This window comes from Ctenopharyngodon idella, chromosome 24 (genome assembly GCF_019924925.1).
Source record: "Ctenopharyngodon idella isolate HZGC_01 chromosome 24, HZGC01, whole genome shotgun sequence".
Taxonomy (NCBI): domain Eukaryota; kingdom Metazoa; phylum Chordata; class Actinopteri; order Cypriniformes; family Xenocyprididae; genus Ctenopharyngodon; species Ctenopharyngodon idella.
In genome coordinates, this window is record NC_067243.1 from 12,331,249 (window position 1) to 12,348,013 (window position 16,765).

General features: G+C 37.0%; 1 long non-coding RNA gene across 1 annotated transcript; it reads right to left on the reverse strand.

The window, feature by feature from the left end:
* Positions 1–6,051: 6,051 nt before the first annotated feature.
* Positions 6,052–14,685, reverse strand: LOC127506696 (uncharacterized). The gene is made up of 3 exons (XR_007928106.1): positions 14,339–14,685; positions 7,459–7,584; positions 6,052–7,275 (listed from the first exon to the last, which is right to left on the reverse strand). It is a non-coding gene; the product is annotated as an uncharacterized LOC127506696 (long non-coding RNA).
* Between the last annotated feature and the right edge of the window lie 2,080 nt (positions 14,686–16,765).

The following is a 16,765-nucleotide window of genomic DNA, read 5'->3' on the forward strand; positions in this document are numbered from 1 at the left end:
ATTAATATCATTATTATTATTATTATCATTTTAAAATATTATGTTAAAATATTAAAACTGTAAAAATTGTGGTGAGGCCAGTAAAAATATTGGCTGGACAAGTAAAACTACCAATTGAATTAATCAATTGAAAAAAATCTTGTAATTTGATTTAGTTATAGATTTTTTTTTTAATTCCCCTAACAAATTTTAAGGCTCATCAAGAAGCCAGAGGAAACGTGAATGGTTCTAAGTGAGATGACAGCACTATATAAGGTGTGTTCATCCCCATCTTGAGGATTATTTTCATCGCCCTCTAGTGGAGGGAGGACTTCATTACGGTTTCATGAGCGTTTGTATGAGTAGACCACCTTTCCGATGACAATTTTACAATTAACAATTACATTCTTCCTAAAACTGTACTTGTTGAGAAATTAGTCCCAACATGATAAGTGGTTTTGTTGAACACGGATCATATTTTGTCATCCGGAAAAAAGATAAAGTAAATGCTGACTGTGAGAGAATGATCTATGTTTCCTGGTTTGGACAAGCACGAGGAACAAAAATGGATAGGGCAGTTCCAACGGGAAATGCAAACAGTCACTTGACATTTCGAAACAAATGCTAAGTGTTGGTGTTGAAGCGGCGTTCCAGGAGACACAGAGCTGGGCTTGGTCCTGTCGGAGGAGAGAGTGAACGAGAGAAGGAGAGAGATAGAGGTGAACAGAGAAAGAGTGAGAGAAAACATGAGGGAGCGCCATGCGGTTGGATGGTATTCTTGGGAAAGTTTGCAGCTCTTGCAGTATCTGGAGCTCAGCTGGGGACAAATACCACATGGAAACGAGAGGAAGCCTGCAGAAGTAGAGAGGGCCTTCTGGAGGAATGTTTCACTTCAAATGGAAAATGTTTGCAGCTGTTTGCCATCGTTTAATGTTGTGTATATATGGTATCCCCTCTGATTCTGAACAAACAGACTGTTCTGTTGACACCTGGATTTCTCAGGACATCACGGTTTGGGTTGTCATGTAGAATATGAAAATCATTAGACACTCTTATCCGTATATTATCCATGCAGTGTTATCCGACACTGTATATTAAGAGTAACACTTAAGACCCTAAAATATTATGGCGAAGTTCTTTTTCATTCTTCACTTATGGGTAAAAAGAAGTTTGAAATACCTGAGCAGCGGTATACTGTTACAGCGGTGAGAAAACAGCAGTTAAGAAAGCATCTGATCATAGAGATGTGGATAGGAGTGCCAAATTGTAAAGCTGGTGCAAACATGTCAAGTCACGTCATTTTTATTTTTAGCACTTTATACAATAGATTGCTTTAAAGCAAGCAGCTTTACAGTATAACTTTACAGCTTTACACCCGAGTGAAATGACTTGTCTTAAAGGGACTTTGATACAGCGCCAGTGTTGCTTTCAATTAGAATTACAACTTCAATTTCTACTATAAAGCAGCTCCTCCGGTGTTTTCATATTTTACCCTTATCTGACCTCGATGGACTAAACAGAAGAAATTAACCGGAGAAGATTCCCATGTCAACAAAGGCGGAGACCCAGAGCCACACCTATATATTACATAAACAGCAAGGTGTTTACCAGTTGGAATGAACTTTTCTGGAAAGTTTCTAACGACCAAAACAAACTCCAAATGAACCCTAACCTTCAAAATTCCATCAAACCAGTTCATTCTTCTATTTCCCTTGAAGTGTATCGGGGCCTTTACAGTACAATTTAATGCAAGTCAGTTTACTTGGTGGATACTGTGGTAATGTCACGGGTAGTTAGAAAGATTGTATTTATGAGTTTAATGCACATCAATGCCACCAAAGTTTCCAATTTGGGGTCGTCAGTGTGAAAATATGGTGGATGGTAACTGTCAATTATTTTAGCTTATTTTTTTCTTTTAAAATAAAACTAGCTAAGTATACATGAAGTACAATAGAATTATACAATTATGATAGATTATATAACAATTCAGTTTACGGCACATTCATAAAATTCATAAGCACAACTGATGCACATTCTTTATTCATCATTTTGTTGAAGTTAAAAAAAAATGGGTCCAATCAATGTTGTTTTAGGGCGTTTTCACACCTATAGATCATTTGTTTTGTTCCGAAACAGGGACTTAATTTGTTACAATGTTGCATTTTCTTCTTGGTTTGGTTCACTTTCACAAGGCAACATTTCAAAGTGTACCAAAATGTGTTTATGCAAATCACATGCGAGTAAAACTGTCCTCTTATTGGTCAGAGTTTCCCTTGCGTCATCCATCAAGATGAGGCTTTATTTGTGACCGTCAAGACACACTATACGAATGTAACCGTCATTCCAGCTGTTAAATTATACACTGTAAACCCAAATAAGTTGGCAACACTCAAAAAATTTGAGGTAATCAGTTACATAAATTTTTTTTAAGTTTTTAAGTACCTATACATTTTAATTGCTCTTAACTTGAAATTTTTGAGTAAGTTAATTCATACATTTAACTTAAAATTATCGTGTAATCTCAACTTAAATATATATATATATATATATATATATATATATAATAAATATATATATATATATATATATATATATATATATATATATAATACCTACCACTTAACATTAATCTTGCACAAAAACATTATATAACACTTATTTTAGCATTTACTCTCCCTTTCGAGTGTCATGGCAAAGCATGTTGGGAAATAGAAATCCCAGCCCAGTTTCAGGAAAATTTTATTTTGTCTAATAAAACTCAAAACCAATTCAGATTACTTAAAATGTGTCAGTTTCATGAACTCAAAAGAAAAAGAAAGTTCTAAATACTCATAAAAGTTAATTTGATTGAACTAATTTGTTTAATTTAAGTTTGCCCAACTCAAACCAATTAATTATTTTGAGCGTTAGGATTTACAGTAATTCTGCTGTAAATTCAAACTCTCTCTGGATCTCCCAGCACTCTGTCCAGTAAGCTGTGTCGAGACACATGCAAACACTATACGAATGTTATAATGCAGCTAGAGCGGGAATCAAGGCTTCGTCAGGACAGCATTCTTGCATGGAGAAGCGCGATTACACAACATTTTAAGATGAAGAGGCGCTCTTTGGTTTTCAACTGCAGTAACTAATGTGCTCACTCACAGAATCAGACACGATTGCATTTTATATAACACATTTCCCATTATGAATTATGATATTGTTTGGTTCATTAGTCCGTTGGGTCAGATTGCTTTCACATCTCAAGTGAACCACCCCAGAGTTCGTTTGCAATCAGGCCGAGACCACCTGTTTTGGTGAATTTCCGAGCGTGATTTCCGTGTTCACATATGCATAAACGAACCGAACCAAGGGAGAAAACGCACCAGGTTCTGAAACAAACGCTCAGGTGTCAAAGCACCCTTAGACCCCAATTGACTTTCATTGTATTGACTTTCAATGGATGTCACAAAGGTTTGGAACCACCTGAGGGTGTGTAAACAATGACTGAATTTGACTTAACGGTGACTAGCATGATCAGTTAAAGGTCCAGTCACAATGGACCCCTTTTGCCTGCAAAATATTGCTAATGTGACGCACCATAAGTCTTCTTCCTGTAGAGTGTGTTGGCCTTCTAGTTGCCCCAACAGCACCTGACTTGACCTCTGGCAAACTCTAGGTACAGATTCCTTAAGAAGATGCTACCTGCTTTCACTGAGACGCCAACCTTAGAGCTTGGCTGGGCGAACTTGGCACGACCATAATGTCATTGTACTCCAGCCACTTATTGTGAAGTTCACCTCAAGTCCATCTATTTTCATCGTTCAATGCCTCCTCTGTTCTTTGTGGTTTATAATAGCCCTACAGTTTGGATGACAGCAAGGTGTGGAAACAGTTATTGGAAATAGTTTTCCAGCGGGCACCTCCGCCTTTGCCTGCTCTGAGAAAGCTCAGAAAAAGGCCGGGCTTTTGGATCTGCTGGGGGTTTGTTTGTTGTTCTTCGCTGTCATGTTTCGTGGTTATTGTTGTGGAGCTAATGCCGTTTCATCTTCGCACATGCTGGTAGTTAGAGGTTTGCTCATGGACACTTGGGTTAAAAAACGAACAATGCGGCAGACGAGAACCTTGTCGTTATTGTATTAGCCAGTTCGGGGAAAACCCCATGCGCTGTGCAGGCCTGAGATGATTACATTTTTCCCTTTGAATAAGCGTGTGTGCGAATTCTGTACTGTTTTTTCATGTCCGAGTGTCTTGGTTCCTTGGTGCGAGGTATGTTGTTCCTACACCAGTTGCCTTTCTCCTGATGACGCCACTCTGTAGGAATTTGCCTCCTTGTAGTTGGTGTGTGTGCACATGCACCAATGCGGACACACGCCCTCGTACATAAAGGGGTGTTGGGTCCCCCCCACAGCCCAGGGACTCAGAAGACCCCTCTGTTCTGCCGCTGCTAACCAGGACCATTTGCTGCCGTGTTTTTTCTTGCCCCGCGTCTCCTCCTTTCTCGTTTTCTTTCTTTCTTCCTGCCCGCTTTCACCCGCTCCCCTTCCTGTCTGGGTTATGGCAATTGTACATAATTTTGTTTCGGGATACGCCGGAGCGCTGCATGTGTGTGATGTGGGGGGCGCACGGATTGGTCCTCCAGAGGCCGTGAGGGGGTTCGCCTCAGTCTGATTGATGGGGGAGGTGTCGCCTCTGTTCGCTCATCCATCACATACTTTATTTGGGTTTTAGAGAAGAGGAAAAGGAAAAGGGAGGGCAGGAGGGGGTCCTCACTCCTCCAAAAATATCAGTCCGGTGAGCCCGCCGTGCTTTCTCTACCCCCCTGAGCCCGAGCAGGAATAGACGTCTTACCCTTGTGACCCAACACCATTCAGCAGTCTCAGCACTTGCAACAAAAGACAGATAAATGTGGCCCAGATAGATTTAGAGCAGGTTCCTGCTTTCTGGAACTTTCTATTCTTTCCTTAGCTTTGAGGAGTGGAAAAGGAATTCTGGGATAGTTAGTGGGCGCACTGGCTTTGTGCAGGACTCAAGGTGTCTGTTTTGTTGTGCTTTCAGTTTAGACCCTGACAAACCGACTGTACTTGTTGTGTCAAATCTGCTAAATATAAACTTTTAATTTAACATTTTAGTAATAATAACAGTAATAATTATTATTATTATCATTTATAATAAATGTAATAATTATTATCATCACACAGCAAAATGTTAAATAAAGATTATTATTATTAATTTAAAAAAATAATAATATCTCTAACAACCATTAAACTTTATTTAGCATTTTTATAATAATAATAATAATAATAATAATAATAATAATAATAATTATTATGATTATTAATTATAATATTAGTATTATGTTGTTGTTGTTTTTTTCAGCATTTTAATAATAATAATAATAATAATAATAATAATAATTGTTATTAATACAACAACAACCAAATGTTATATTAAGATTATCATTAATAATAATATTATTTATAATAATAATAATATAATTTCCTCTAAATTATTATTATTGCTACAGCAAAATGTTAAATAATAATAATAATTATTATTATTATTATTATTAATAATAATAATAATAATTAATAATAATAATATCTTTAACAACCATTAAACTTTATTTAGCATTTTTATAATAATAATAATAATAATAATAATAATAATTATTATTATTATTATTATTATTAATTATAATAATATTAGTATTATGTTGTTGTTGATTTTTTTCAGCATTTTAATAATAATAATTAATACAACAACCAAATGTTATATTAAGATTATCATTAATAATAATATTATTGATAATAATATAATTTCCTCTAAATTATTATCACAGCAAAATGTTAAATAAATATTATTATTAATAATAATAATAATAATAATATATCTAACCTACAATTAAAATGTATTTAACATTTTATAACAATAATATTAATAATAATAAAATGCTAATTGTTAATTATAATAATATTATTATTATTATGTTGTTTATTTTAATTAGCATTTTATTATAAATAATAATAATAATAATAATATCTCTAACCTACCATTAAAATGTATTTAACATTTTATAATAATAAAAAAAAATCATAATTGTTAATTATAATATAATTATTATTATGTTGTTTATTTTAATTAGCATTTTATTATAAATAATAATAATAATAAATTGCATTTAGTAAACAGCTCAACAAATACATATTTAAAATGTATATATTATAAAATTACTGGCCATCTGGCAAGTGATTCTGTTTTATTTACTTTTTTTTTTTTTTTTTTACTCAAATATGTGTATTTGTGTGTGTAAGTATAAACACCTGCATGCGTGTGTTTAAGTACAGGAAATAAAACAGAATTGTTTTTTTTTAAGGCAACACATCTGCTTCTAAAGATCTTTAAATAACTGTTTCTAAAGATGTATCAGAGAATAACAATATCTCAATTGTTCTTCCTGTCTATTCATGTACAGTAGCTTTAAAATACTATTAAATAAATACTTGATCCTTCTGTTTCCTACTCATAGACTGTGTAGTGTGACTGCTTCTTGCTGACTTTTCGTTTCAGCTGACATCACTTAGCTTGGCTGGCATGGAAAAGAATGTTAACCAATAGCCAAAGAGCATTTTAGGCATAATTTTGGACTACTGTTGTAGGTAATGCAGCCTTTCCAATAGTAATTAAACACCAGTTTACCTACATAATAACACTTACAGCAACAGTAGCAAATTGCAATAGATTTGAAAAAAAGTGTTATCATTGATATAAACAGAGATGATTATCATCTTCCATATCCTAGTCACCTACTTGGTTTCCAGCAGGTAGAGGCTCCAGTATTTTTCATGATCCAGTCCCCTTTTTTCTTGATCACATTCAGAAATGCATCACATTACAGAAGTAGAATGTATTGTGAATGTTTAATGTCGTGTCAAAGGATAATTGTTCATTGTTTGAACTGCATAAATTATTAGCAAAAGCATTTTGATTTCAAAAGTAGCTTGGAAGATTTCACTTGCATGTTTTCAACTTGTTTTTACAACTTTTACCTCTTAGTGTCTTGGGACCAGAAACATCTCTAGCGACTCGATATTATTCACAGTTGACTTCATTAAAACAGAGGAAATAGATTTGAGTTTGAAATGCATCATTTACCCTCTGTCAAATGCTAGGAATGCACCCTTTGAACTGTCCAGGGCATCGTCTTGACTCTCGCTGTCCTTTTCTCTTTTTCATTCATTTTCCTCTCCAGCCTCTCTTTGTCAGAGAGCCTGGTGTTGTCAGGCAGCCAAAGCGCTCTGATATCCATTTTGCATGCTTATTAGAAAAAAACACAGTTATGAATATTCAGGGCATTCAGCAATTTCAAAGAGGGGGTAAAAAAGATGGAAGGTAGCAAAGACAGCAAGCGAGAGCGGGACAGAAATGTAGCTTTGTTCTTGTTGTAAGTGCATCAGTCATGGAGTGGAATAGCGGAGAGCTCAGAGGCAAACAGCTTACTGTAAAAGTCTGCTGCGCAGGGAGAATGGCAGTTTCAGATTAGGCATGGTCTTCGTTCGAGGGTCCCATACTGGACTGGAGGGTGTCTGGTGCCGCTGAACCCCATGACTTCAGACAGACGTGTCTCTGGGGAGAGACAGTATTACAAGAAGCTCACTTGGTACGACAACATTTATCATCACCTACTAGTGTCAGTCAGTCTAAACAGGAAAGTGTTTCAGTAAAGTTTCAGTCAAAACAGAACAGAACTCATAGCGCCTATAGAATGAACACGAAATGTGCATGCGCATGCGCATGATATCGCCTGTAGTTTACAGAGAAACGATAAAGGTATCATTTTCAAAAACGTGCACTTTAAAACCCATTTTCAAAAGCTTGCTTTTTCAGGCCCCCAAAACACTGTTGTCGTGTAAATGAACCAACAAAACGCATGAAAGTTTTCCCATTTTTAGTTGAAAATGGTGTTGTGCCCACATATACTTTTCCATATCTACATTTAAAGGGATAGTTCACCCAAAAATGAAAATGATCCTATGATTTACTCACCCTCAAGCCATCCTAGGTGTATATGACTGTCTTCTTTCAGACGAACACAATCGGAGATATATTTAAAAATATCTTGGCTCTTTCAAGCTTTATAATGGTAGTGAAGGGGGCCGAGATTTTGAAGCACAAAAAAATGCATCTATCCGTCATAAAAATAATCCACGGATCCAGGGGGTTAATAAAGGCCTTCTGAAGCGAAGCGATGGGTTTTTGTAAGAAAAATATCCATATTTCAAACTTTATAAATTAAAATAACTAACTTCCGCCAGACGACCGTACGCCTACTGTGCAAGTCGACTTGCGGCAAACGAGTAACACCTGACGCAATGTATGACAGGATGTAGGAGTATCATAAGCTTAGATGCCTCTCGCGATTTAAACAAGTAGGGCTGTGCAACAAATACAACTCCGAAATCCTCCAATATTTCTCTTTAAAATTTCTCGTTCTGCATTTCCGCATTCGTCATTGCATCATGCGTCGGGTCAGGGGTCACTCGTCCAACCGCAAATTGATGTGGAAGCTAGTTATTATAGTTAATAAAGTTTTAAATATGGATATTGTTCTTACAAAAACCCATCACTTCTCTTCAGAAGGCCTTTATTAGAGCTGTGTGGATTATTTTTATGATGGATGGATGCATTTTCGGGGCTGCAAAATCTGGCCCACCATTCACTACCATTATAAAGCTTGGAAGAGCCAGGATATTTTAAATATATCTCCGATTGTGTTCGTCTGAAAGAAGATAGTCGGCTTAAGGGTGAGTAAATCATGGGATAATTTTCATCTTTGGGTGAACTATCCCTTTAAGCCTAAAATCTTGGTGTTGTTTTAAAAACAACAACATAGAAATAAAAAGTAAATGTCTTTCTTATTTACTTAAAACTGTTTTATTTTATTTTAATAGGGGTTTAATTTGATTTATATAAATCAGAACAAGGACATCATGCTCCGAATCTATTTTAAAAACAGAATTTTTTAAATATAAAATAATGGTCTGAGACCTGAGATCAAATCATATACATTTCTAAAACAATTTTATTAATAAATTGTAGCCAGTGATCACCATGCATTTTTAGCTGTATGGAAAATAGCAGCTTTGATATTTTGATGATTTTTTTTTTGATGTTCCACTGGTAAAAAGTTTTAGGCGTCACAAGGGAGGGTCAATGATGACAGGACTTTCCATTGAAATTACATGATCTGCATGAGGTGCAGCTCAAATGTAGGCATGCGAATGAGTGATTCCTGCCACAGCATTTTACACAAACATTTTTTTTTTTTTCTTGCTACAGTCTGGAAACTTAATGAAAAAAAAGGTTTATTTTTTTAATGTGTATTAATGTTTTGCAAACGCCACATGATAGTAATAGAAAAAGGCCCATCTCAAGCTTATACGGCGAGTCAAAGAGCTCAGCTTATTTTTGGAAGGCTTCAAATGGCGCACTTGTTGCATCCTCATCCTACGCAGTGCACTGGACCCTGATCCTTCATTATTCCCATACACTTTTCCAGCTGTTTCTGAGCAACATTCCTCTGTTTACCCCCCACTCTGTAACCGTATCCCCCTGAAATCTCTCTGGGAAGTCCTATGAGGAACGCAGTGGATGTTGTTTCCCCCTCGTGTTGGTTTGTAGATGCTGTCACTGTTTTCACAACCAGGGATCGGTTTTAAGACAGTGTGAATATTCAATGTGAAGCACTGCGTACTTCAAACGAAACCTCACAATCGCTCACTCGAGTTACTAACAACTCGTCAACATCCTGTCAGATCATGTATTAACAGCTCCAGTCCAACTCAACTGCATTGCCGGGGTGAGCTTGTGGCTAAGGAAGAAAATGCTAAACATGATCTTTATCCAAAATAACCGGGAGAGGTTAAGAGGCCATGTGTGCTACAGACAGCAGTGAACTCTATCATTATCTGAAGCTTGTTATACGCACGGGCCACTTATGACACCCCGCAGGGCTCTGTTGTGCACCGCCACACCAACAATTTGCGATGAGTCACAAACACGCGGCACGCTGAGTTCCTACGAGAAACACCACCAGGGACGGCACAGCAGTCGGTAATGGGGATACGAGCGGACAGGAAAGGAGACCACATCATAAGGGGATGCTGCTGTGACTCACCACCTCTGGAAGCATAATGTTTATCCAATAATATGAATGGAGTTCTCTGGGGTTTTCAGATGCCTTGATCGCGCTCAAGCTGTTCGTGTGATGTTTTAGATTAACCTTGGATTAACCTTTAAAAAAGGGGAAAATGCAAAGCAACACTAACCATGGTATTGCCTTATTTGTTGTGGTACCATAGTAATACTAAATTCTATTAAATTTTTTTGTTTTATTTTAAAGTATTTATTTAATTTTATTTTTACATTTTTTTGCACATATATGTTTTATTTATATCATAATATAATTATTAGGGGTTCAAGCGCGTTAAAATTTCCAAGGATCGGCATTCTCCCCTAAAAGTGACCAGACAGACCAAACCATAAGTCGTAGAGACTTGAAACTTTGAGAGCTGGTAGTACCGTCTACATAGTCACCGAGGCTCACCCTGATTGGCCTGACGGGGGCGCTACAGCTGTCAAAAGTACGAAATTGCTCATAACTCCTAAACCATTAGGCGTAGGCTCAAGTTTCTTATATCGTTGGAATCCTTGGCTCAAGATTTGCTTGTCGTTTTTCGGGTATTTTGGGTTTTTTGAAAAACCTACTTTTGCAAACTAGTCCTAGGTTTTTCGCCCGATCGGAACCAAACCAGTGCAGCAACATTCTCTGCAGTCTGATTGTCAATAATTTAAAAAAAAAAAAGTTGAAAAGGGGGCTCGTCCGGGATATTCCCCGTACTGCGAAGTCATCCTCCATCACAGGTAAGTTGTTTTAAATGATTTCCTGTGGTGGTAGGATTGATTAATCTCACAATAGGTAGAGTTATCCCTGGATGGAGCTCTGACAGAGTTAGTCCAGGAAGATTTGTCTGTAAGGGTACTGTTTAAATGCACAGCTACCTGACAAATATTTTAGTTATCCCTCCGGAATGAGGAAGATCCATTTAGATCCGTAAAAGTTCGAAGTGGGTGGAGCCACTTTTACTAAAATGGCTATAACTCGTGAACGGAATGAGATATTTTCACTAAGCTCAGCACACCTATGTAAGAGCTCATTCTGTGGTCATGTGAAAAATGACGCAGCGACTGGCCACTTGGTGGCGCTATAACAGAAAAAAAAACATGAAAATGGCTATAACTACTTCACCGTTAGTCCGATTGACTTGAAAATTGGCATGCAGTGTCTTTGTCCGAGGTGCCACGATTGTCTATTAGGACATTGATGTATCTCAAAAAACATGTCCGCCATTGGCCAATGAAGTTTGAGCAGCTTTCAGACAAGTTTAACAGAGGCCAATCGGAACGAAACTCGCTGGGCCTGTTTGACTCACAGCCCTAGAGGCCTATGAGAAATTTGAAAGAAATCGGCCACCGGGGGGCGCCTTCGTGTTTTTCACGTGCGTAAAGGATTGTGTGATTTTTTTTTTTTTTTTTTTTTTTTTTTTTTTTTTTTTTCCGCACACACCCACAACATTCATACCACATGGTAGAACTCCTCATTCTGAGCAACTTTGCCTCTAGGACTCGAATAGTTCGTTAAATATTGGAGATTATTTAAAAAACCAACAGTCTTTTCACTAGTTTTTTTTGGCTCAACCTCTATAACTGGTAAAAAGCTTTAAAAACCATCTATTTCTAATGGTAAATTGCCTGTATTAGCTGTAAATGGTGTTTTCCATCTATGATCGAGATGGTTACAGACTTGCTAAATAAAACATAATACCTTTTTACACATGTGCTTAAAGGCCTTAAACCGCTTGAACCCCGATAATTGCTGCTCGCAGCTATATTTTGTTTTATTTTTATTAAATATAATTTTTTTTTTTTTTGCACATATTTATTTCCATATTTCATAATTTATTTTCCATATTTATTTATTTTTATAATACCACAATATTCTTTTTTTTTTTTTTTTTTCACATTTACCATATCAAAACCACAGTATTCTTTACTATATTGGAATACCATTATAATACCACATTTTATTTATTTTATTTTATTTTATTTTTTTTATTTTATTTATTTATTTTTTTCAATTTTGAGGGTTTTATATCAGTTTTCTTGCACAACAGTTTATTTACATTATAATATAACATAATATATTTTGGGATACCATTATAATACCTTATTTTATTATTTTATTTCATTTAATTTTACTTGTCATTTTCAGTTCATATTTCAGTTGTATTTACATCATAATATCACTATTTTATTTGTATTAAATTAAGTTTATTATGATAAAAAAAAAAAACTTTTTTTTTATCAAAAAACACACATGAGAGATGTACAAGCCAGGCGAATGAAACATTTTTCACATCAGATATAAAACTATTATATATTATAAAATATATACAAGTAAGATGCAGGGAAGTCCTCTTCTCGACCACCATGTGTGAAATACTTTAACAAAGTAATACTAGAATATTTCCTCATGTCCAGTTGGCTCAGACGATCATCTTTTCTCCTTCCTCCTCTGTCATGTTATCTAGACAAACAGCAGCTCTCAGCATGTTAGCAGGAGAGCTTGAGGTAAATGCTATTTGTCAGCGTTCCTGCATCAGTGCCAGCATTAGGGTGGGCTCTTTCTGGTGAGTCCTGCTCAAAGGGGCCGGTGTAGTGAGTTAACGTTCTTGAACAATGTGGTGGACAGGAAAACAAAGCAGGGTCTGAAGGGAGCGTACACCTCAGAGGCGCAGGTCTGCTAACCGCTTGAAAGGACTACAGAGCTTGGGAATATGCTCCAGTTCACTATAGTTTATAGTGTCTTCTAGAAGTTTTTGAAATCTTCAATATGGTGGCATTTGCACATGATTTAATGGTTTCATGATGGCTTCATCTGGAAGAGCAAAAAGATTAGGTTATCTTTTCTGTCTCCCCCTCGTGCCCCTGTGTTCACACTGGTCTGTCTTGATGGGTCTCTGGGGGCTTGGCGCTTTTGAGCCAAGGAGGAAATGAGTTTTTCCATGCTCCTGTGTGTCGGAACATTTATCACCACCATCACCAGAAACTGCAGCACAGGAAAAATTGTCTTGGCATAGGAAACCTTGATGTATATACAAGTACACAAGTATTCAGTCGCTCCTCTGATCACCAGTGAAATCGCAACCTTCTGTTTAACTGTGGGAACTATAGCAAAGAGTTTAACCTACCATGTCACTTTGACCAAACTCTGCTCGTCGGCCATGTTGACAAATGATGAGACGATACACTGTCATCCAAAATGCAGATCTTCCTCACATGTAAAGATAGTACCGAAAAACACTAATATTTTCTTTTCACACAAATTATGATTACAGGGGCAGATTATCGATGAAATAAATGCAAGGAACTGTGCAAAAACCATTTATCACATTGGCATCACATAACCATCTCCATATGTACAAATTTTCTGATGTAGTAAACTTGCTCTGAAGTTCACCTAGTACAGCATTGCATTTACGAAGTGGAACGCTTGGGTACGAGCCCCGTGAAACACAAGTCACGATAAAAGAGCTCAAAGATTCCTAAAAGCAAGCATGGTTGCATCAGCCAATGCGTTTTTATCTCACGTTTGGTTAGGTTTAGTAGGGTTTAGTGTAAGGCGGTACATTATTTTACTATTCTTTTAGCACTATTCAGTGATATGTACAATCTCTGCAGTGATATGTACAATAAAGAATGTAATAAAATAGTGCCAGATTCACATTCATCTGTTTCGGATAAAACTGAACACACTTTTGGCGCCAATCATTGGACATTTCGCTTTGAAAGTGAAACATTTTGCAGGAATGATGCCACTGGCACATTTTTTTGAGTGAGCCTGGGTTGAAAAAAAATCATATTTGGATGTACTCAATTGGGTCAGAGTTTGAGACGAATGAAAAAGTCAACATTTCCACAGATATTTAGCACTGTTTGTTATTGAGTGAGCTACATCAGCATTTCTGTCCGTCATTTGGTCTATTTGGAACATGATAAATGTAATACAGGTGTTTCTCAGTGTACATTAGATGTCCCTGAACGTCACAGATGAGTCAGGAAGGCATTGTGGAAACATGTTCATCAATAGAGGGGAAGTGTGTGGCATGTAGAATAACAAGAGTGCACGAGGCCGAATTGGATAGAGTCTGATCGTGCTCATTGTAAAGGGACAAATATATCTTATTTCAGGAACAATGCTAAAGTGTGGTCACGCCTGGATGACACACAGGTCAATTGTTTCATTCCAGGCGAGAATTACCTGGTTTCCAAAGGAAAGGCATCCTCTGTGGAGCTCTGGGAAAGTGATACATTCTGCCAAGTGCCACGATCACCGCCCAGGTCGTTCCGGAGTCAACAGTGCAGGCGGCATGGGGGGATTCCAGCGGCATCAGCCTGGGCTATTCTTATCAGATATATTTCAGACACAAAAGGAAAGGGTGGTATGTTAATAGCAATATCTTTGCAACATGCCCAAGAAAGAAACTTGTCCTTCAGAAATAGCAACTCTTCAGGAAAGGGAAATAAATACTTTGATTCTGGATTCTGGTTTGGATTCTATGGAAGCCCGTTTCCGCCACTAAATAAAAAAATAAAAACAGTAATTGCGACTTTTTATCTCAGAATTCTCGCAAATCTGACTTTTTTACTTACAATTGCGAGTTATAGTCACAATTCTGAGATATAAACTCGCAATTGCGTGATATAAAGTCACAATTCTGAGATATAAACTCGCAATTGTGTGATATAAAGTCACAATTCTGAGATATAAACTCACAATTGCGTGATATAAAGTCAAAATTCTGAGATATAAACTCGCAATTGTGTGATATATCTCAGAATTGTGACTTTATATCACGCAATTGCGAGTTTATATCTCAGAATTCTGACTTTTTTTTTCTCACAATTGCGAGTTATAAAGTCAGAATTGCGAGGAAAAAAAGTCAGAATTCTGACTTTATATCACGCAATTGCGAGTTTATATCTCTCAATTCTGACTTTATAACTCGCAATTGTGTGAGAAAAAGTCAGAATTCTGAGATAAAAAGTCACAATTACTGTTTTTATTTTTTTATTTAGTGGCGGAAACGGGCTTCCATAGGATTGACCTAGATTCTGAGGAGAGTCACTAAGAATGAATTGCATCTGCTTATAGTGTGTTTGATTTGCTATTTGCATTGCATTTTTGTTTTGGTCATGATTGGGTGGGTTTTGAATAGCAATTGGCTGGTTTGTTACGCAAACCTGGCAACCCTGGGTACCATTTAGTTGCTATTGTGTGCACATTACACGATGGATCGGCAGCAGGGGGTCACACATTACACAACATTTCAATAGGAAGAATTGCCAACAACTCTATCTGGTCTACAAACTACGTTTCACAACCAAACACACGAGAATTGATACAGGAGATAAAGATCACGCTCGAGACTGAATTTTTTCTCCCATGCTTGTCATTCAAATGAACAATCTCTGATTTGTCTCAGATTTCAGGCATTTGTCAGCATTTTCCACAAAACTTGTCTTTGTCGGTTCTACCATAATTTCTCACCCTCATGTTGTTCCAAACCTGTATGACGTTATTTGTTTCTGTGGAATTTAAAATAAGAAGTTATCTTGAAGAATGTTTTTGTCCATTAATCAAAATTGGACCCCACTGACTTTCATTGTATTCTTTGTTTCTGCGTCTCTGTACTGAAAGAGATCTTCAGCTGTACAGTACTGTTATGGGGTAAGTCCAAAGTGTGCGGAACTTGACTGGGACAATGTTTGGAATCCCCTTGTGTTATAGTTTACTGTGCACTATCACCGTTTTCGACATATGCACCGCCAAACAAGTACAGCCGCTGCCAGAACAAGCGCACAAGTTAATGGCTCAGAACACATGCTTATCCTGACCATCAGCTCAACAAAAGCCATAATTATCTACAAAATAAATTCAATCCCATGATTGTTAGACAAATAGTGCATTAAATGGTTCCAGATAAACTTTAATCTGTTGTAGAAAAGCCAGAATCCTCTGATTCAGTTGTACCATTATAATATGGACCTGAATAGGGATAAGTCATGATAGTTGAGTAGTCAAACAACAACTGACTAGTTGATTAGTTCTATATATATATATATATATATATATATATATATATATATATATATATAATATAGCGTATATACACTGATCAGGCATAACATTTTGAGATCTGGGCAATTTGGAGGCCAAGTCAGCACCTCAAACTTGTTTTTTGGTTTGTGGCAGGGCGCATTATCCTGCTGAAAGAGGCCACAGCCACCAGGGAATATATAGTTTCCATGAAAGGGTGTACATGGTCTGCAACAATGCTTAGGTAGGTGGTATGTGTCAAAGTAACATCCACATGGATGACAGGACCCAAGGTTTCCCAGCAGAACATTGCCCAAAGCATCACACTGCCTCCACCAGCTTGCCTTCTTCCCATAGTGCATCCTGGTGCCATGTGTTCTCCAGGTAAGCGATGCACATGCACCCGGCCATCCACGTGATGTAAAAGAAAACGGGATTCATCCGACCAGGCCACCTTCTTCCATTGCTCCTTGGTCCAGTTCTGATGCTCACGTGCCCACTGTTGGCACTTTCGGTGGTGGACAGGGGTCAGCATGGGCACCCTGACTGCTAAAACCTTTTTTTTTTTTTTTTCAGGATTATTTGATG